At 42.0% G+C, this 6,000-nt stretch overlaps 1 pseudogene; it reads right to left on the bottom strand.

The window, feature by feature from the left end:
• Positions 1-1,720: 1,720 nt before the first annotated feature.
• LOC109076370 overlaps positions 1,721-6,000 on the bottom strand; it is a 43,725-nt pseudogene continuing 39,445 nt past the window's right edge.

The raw sequence follows: 6,000 nt of genomic DNA, 5'->3' as shown, positions 1-6,000 counted from the left end.
TCAACATATTCTATTACACTAAATACAAAAAATAATGATCTTTAAAAAAGCATCATATGACCCCTTAAAAAAATTATAATGAAAACTTTGCAAGGAGTTTTCATCATAAAAATTTTAACGTCCCGGCCCAAAAAAAAAAAAAACTAAAAATTTCACAGAAATTATAAATCATGACAGGATAACAAGCAGTATCTAAAAAAAGATTCAAATAAAAAAAAATAAGCTCACAAAAAGTGGCAAAGCTCAAAGGGGAGGGGCTATGTTTTTTAACATATATATAATTTCAAAAAAAAATAAACTTCTTCACATTCTAGCGTTACGTTGACTTTAGGTAGGTTTTTTTTTATATATATAATTTCCCAGCATAATTTATTTCTTCATGTTTTACAGATGCTGTTTCATCTGTGTTTTGACACTGTTAATAGATGCATGTAAGAACAGAGCACAGTCTGTAAACTGGGCTTTAAAGGTCACTAGTGAAAAGTATTTTATATTCCATTTTTATGATTACATTTTTTTCATTACAAACTATCAGCAAAACAGTTTTAGTTAAAAGTTAAATGCCATGTAACCGAGAATGGCATTTTCTTTTGCTGCATTTACACCAGCATGCATCTTCAATGACTGACTCCCTACAAAGTCACATGATTAATGGCACTCATTTGCTAGTGACTAAAGACATACAAATCCAGAAATAGTGTAATAAAAAAGACAAATTTTTAGTGCGAGTTTTAGAGTTCTGTAACTCTAAGAAAAGTCGTGTTTTCTAGCCTCTCTGCATCAAGTAGCTGAAGGAGACTCTGTCATCTTGAAGTGCAGTCACAGACATACTGAACTTGAAGAAGAACAACTGACAGTCCACTGGAGACACAATGACAACAGGAATGTTTATGATATTATCCGTGGAAAAGTTTCTGTAAAGGAACAGGACCCAGCGTACAAGAACTGAGCAAAAGTTTTACCTGAGGAGGTTAAGAAGCGCCGTGTCTTTCTCAAACTCACCGATCTTCAGCTCTCTGATGGAGGAACGTACCTCTCTTTCATCCCAGACGTGGGAATTTATCACAGTACACAACTGGTGTCAAAGGTGTGTTGTAATAACTCCTAATAATGTTATACATTTTGAGTTTCTGTGTACTTGTAATCTAAACACAGTAGTTCTAAATAGTCCAACATGTTCTACAGTGTTAGATTTCTGCATGCCGGAAAATGCACACATTTTTCACAATTAATTTTTATACTTCTATTTTTTTCCCCCACAGAACGACTGTTAGTCAAATACACAGCAGATCAGATAAGAAGCCATGGTACAGGAACACGGCTGGGAAGGACTCTGCATTTGTTTCCATTGTTCCCCAGATCAGGAGAAATATGACACCATTCAGTTGAATCTGCACTGATAAACAATGTTTTGTGTTTGTTTATAAATTAAATGCACACTACTGATATTTTTTCACAATACACACTGAAACTGAATAATGCATTATAAATGACAACTAAAAAAATAAGGACCACTTTTGGTATTTCTTAAAACAATTTATACAAAATAATGAATTAATAATTCTTGTGTTCATTAATTGATGTTCTGTCATCATTCATTTAAAGGTGATGTTTAGGATTATGTAGAACAGGAGGAGCAAGAGTAGATGGTCGGTGGTACCTCCGGAGCAAAAAGGAAGCCACAAAGAATTATGGGTAAGAAACAGGAAAAGCACACAGGTTTGCGGCCAGTACAAACTGTATTGTAGGAAAATAATTAGTTTCATTTCTCCATTAAATGCAAAAAACGTCACTGAGGACTCAAAAACAGCGATACTAGTAGACACATACGGTCCTCGTGATGCAAAACGTAATTTACATCCTAGACATCCAGCCGGCATTCGTTCCATACTTTTCATTCAACAGCATTCGTAAATCTTGACTTTAGTATTAAACACAATGGCTTGGCCACTAACTGTATTTAGTCCTATTCTGAATAGACATCCACACAGATCCAAAGTGTCATATCGTTTATCAAAATGAAAGAGAAAAAAAAAAAAGTTCTGAGTTATTATGTAAAATTGTATTCGGTTATAGCATTCTGGTCCGAGAGGAAAGTGGCTGGTGCTGCATCCCCCCCCCCCTAGTCAAAACTTGTCCTTTGAGTTCTTGTGCAGGAATTGAAGGAGGATCTACAGCTTAAAAGTCCATTTAAGATGAACGAAGCCTTGGGTGTACAAATAAATCAGTCCACAAAACACCATCAAGGGATCACTCCTCATGGTTGAAGACACAAAGGTGCAAGACTGTTAAAAAAAAAATGCCTATGTGCCGCACAAATCTGAGTCTTAAAAAAGGTTCTTTAAAAATCCAATATATTATTAGTATGGAAAAGTGCTAGGTGAGACAATTCTCTTTATCAGTCACTATCAGCAGTCCGCGCCAGTGACGACAACCAATCAAATTGTTCTTTCGAGAGCAGGCCGCTTTGCAACTCAAACCTCGTCCTTTACGAAAGCAATGTCCGGGTCTGAGAAACGTCGAGAGGAGGTCTGGAGCTCCTGTGCGCTGGAGGTGTCTGAGGCTGAAGCTGAGGACGGGAAGAGGAGGTCTATTCCAGCGGCGATGTAGAGAGACTGGATGCTGTCTTTGCGGCGGCCGGGTTGCTCGCGCCGCTGGACGAGGGTGAGGGACAGGGCTTTGCGGGGAGGGAGGGACTGTACAGCCGGGTGGCACAAGACTCCTGAGGGCAGCTTGACCGTTTTGGGGATGACAGGGTGGCGACGCTGGAGCTGAAGCCTGGGAGAAGGCAGTGAAGGAAGAGAGGGTCCGTCAGCCAATGTGCTGCCTCCTTGGGCCAGGATGACAGACTTGGGAAGGCAAGCTGGTTTGGATAATCTTGGCATTACAATTGTTTGTCCTACAATAGGGAGACAGAACCAATCAACCCCCAAAGCAGAAGAAAGCGCAAAGCAGAACATGCCACCAACAGTCGTAAAAGAGAGGCAACATGCAGTGTCTTATTCCATCACCGCGAACACATGCACAATACAAACACTTGGGTTAGATGAGATCACAACCTGCTACAGAGCGGATGGCACCGCCACCCTCTTTAAATGCGCCAGGAGCATCCCGTCCAGACCTGCACCACACACAACAAGGACAGGACCCACACATGGGTGACTACTGCAGAGGAAAAACCAATGGCTAGTCCGAAACAAAGGGAGTCTGTACCTTAATACTGACCTTCCGTGTCCGAACAGACCGCTCGCTCATCCAGCAGGCTCTCAGAGCTGACAGATGCCTCCGAGTCCAGGTTCTCCTGGTCAGAACCGGGCTGTTCTAGTTCAGGTAGCCTGCAGGCAAGGTCCTCTCTGGAACAGAAAACAGAAAAAGGCGTTCAAGCGTCATGCAATGTGGTCCTGAGACTACTTGTTTGATTTCTTCTACATTCACACACTTTTCTTGCTTGATGGACTTGATCCGCTCCATCAGGCTTTGCTCAGCTTCTGTGTCTGAATCCAGGGGCTCATTCTCAGGTACAGCACAAAGATCGGAAGCTGGCTTCTCCCGAACCTAGAGTCCAAACAAATACAAACTTCAACTGAAGATAAAGAGATCGACGGATCCAGGCTTTTCCCCGTGTTGCCACAAAAAAAGGAAGCATTGAAAGACAGGAGGTTCTTCAGTGAAGGGACTACAGTACTAAACATGTTCATTGTACTCAAGTCTGCCCCCATGTGCTTAGTCTATGAAGTAAAAACGAGGAAGTTGTAATTCTTCAAGTGTGGCACAACAATCCCTCACGGAGTGAAAATGAGGAGTGTTAGAGATGTTTCAAAGGTGAGTCAAGTCTGGAGGAAGAGAAAGGGTCTACTGGGAAAGAATTGCAACTACTCGGATGGATGTTATATTTCACTGTGGAACTAAACACAATTAAAGTCTGTAAGTTTCCATGGCATGAGTTTCAAAGGTTTGTAGAAATCAAATACAGAGATTAACAGTCAAACCTGACTGCTTGTCTTTCTGCATTATAATCTGTATTCATACAAACAAAATACATCACAGAATGCCCCTACTGTTTAATATTCAGTAATTTACTTCGCGTAGCTTTGAAATTCATGCCATTTACTGCAACAACCACCCAAAACCAGTACACATCTACACCGACATCCACCCGACACCCTTGTCTACAGATCTACAATAACACTAACACATGCAGTTAGTATTCGTGAGGCATGCACAATGGATGCATGAACATGCCAAACTACTGGGTTCACAACACCACAGGGACATACATACCGCCACATCTTTGTAAGGAGTGATAAACCTGAGAGGTAAATTCCAGCACTACAGAGACATAAAAATGAGAAGCAAAAAAGTGTTGCAAAAATTACTCTCTGTAGGTGCCTTGTGGAAGGTTGCGGTCTGTTGGAAAAAGTGATTGTTCAGGGGGCAAAATATGGCCATTTTTCACAGGCATCTGGAAACAAACCACTAGGACAGGTATATCAAGTGTACCGTGTTTCGTCTTTTTAGCTTGAGCTGATTGACAGCCAGTGCCTCAGCGTATTCCAGCTGCTCGATCTCCTCCATTTTCTCATTGTATCTCCGGATTTGTTCGTTAAGTATCATCTCCACACAGCTGAGGAAGGTAAAGGTTCAGTCTTGAGACTTCATTCACATTGTTCTTAACAACACTCTATAACTTGCAGTGTGGATATGAAGACCTTACATGGTGGTTTTGGCGACGTCTTTCATGCTCATGAGTGGGTCGGCGCTGTCCGGACAACGGAGGATGCAGGGGGCAAAAACAATGGCCAGAGAGTTTGGCGTCATCCGATTGCTCTTCTCCTCCTTTGCAACCCTGAAATGACACCAGATTGTTAACACCTGACGGCTACATGGTTTTGCACTGACAGCATTTGTTACGGACTGCATGTACTCATCTGTACCTGACAAGATGGAAAACGAGTCTTTCCAAGGTGTTGAAGTTGGCCGCTGGAAGCTGTTCAAAAATTTTGTAAATGGCTTGCAATTGCTCTTGCTTCTCAGGCAGTTCTATAAAAGACAACAAAAGAGTTACAGCGTGTCTAAGGGCTACCAAAAGGACGGCAGAAGGGTGTTGTGGGGACCAACCTATTGCTCGGAGGAAGTCGTTGTAGTGCGTGAAGGTCATGAGAGGTTCAGGCAACTCCCTTAGCCACTGTTTGACCAGGCCAGTGATGGCATGGATGGGGTAATCCTCAAGACTAACATTCTCTGGGCCTACACAAACATGCAGTCATTAAACAGGGTTATTTAACAAAGTTATCAAGAGTAAGCTACAAAAAGTCATAAATATGACTATGTGAGACTACAGAGAGGTCGTCTTCCCAATGTGCCTTTGAGTTCTGGAAATATCCATAATAGCTCACCTGCTTCCAACAGCTGGTGTAGCTCCTTCATGCGATTGGCTGAGCCGGACTTCCTGTAAATGCCCTCTGTGTACAGGCCATTCATTTCCACGTGTTCCAGCATTATCTCCAGAACAATTGGCACAGAGGTCTTGTTGTTGACCAGGTTGCACACACGAACACCAAAGTGTTGTGATCCTGGCTCATCATCACACTAGACCCACAGCACACAAAGATCGACCAACTGAACAAGATTTCGAAATGACTGCTTCTCCAAAATGCTAAGAAGATTGGATTCTTACCTTCTTAGAAGAGAATGTAGAGCAGTCTATGACGATTTTACATATGCACTTCTTATGGCAAACCATTTTGCAATCTGAAACAGAAGGGACTCATCACACAATGTTCTCAGCCTGAATGAAGGCAAATCCACAGGGCATGTATCAGAGATACTCACAACTGCACATGTAGGCCTTCTCCATGCCCCAGATGTAGGAGGTGCACTGATCACAAGACTGCATGATGTTGACTTGGTAGTGCGTAAACACATGGTCCAATGGATTCTCCAACTAAATTGAGACAAGGTGTTTACATTTCTTCACAATTCACAAAGCAGAGTCAATAT

The sequence above is a fragment of the Cyprinus carpio genome, chromosome A22 (assembly GCF_018340385.1).
Source record: "Cyprinus carpio isolate SPL01 chromosome A22, ASM1834038v1, whole genome shotgun sequence".
In the NCBI taxonomy this organism is placed as follows: Eukaryota; Metazoa; Chordata; class Actinopteri; order Cypriniformes; family Cyprinidae; genus Cyprinus; species Cyprinus carpio.
The sequence above is the reverse complement of the archived record's forward strand: the minus strand, read 5'-3'. Positions and strand labels throughout refer to the sequence as shown.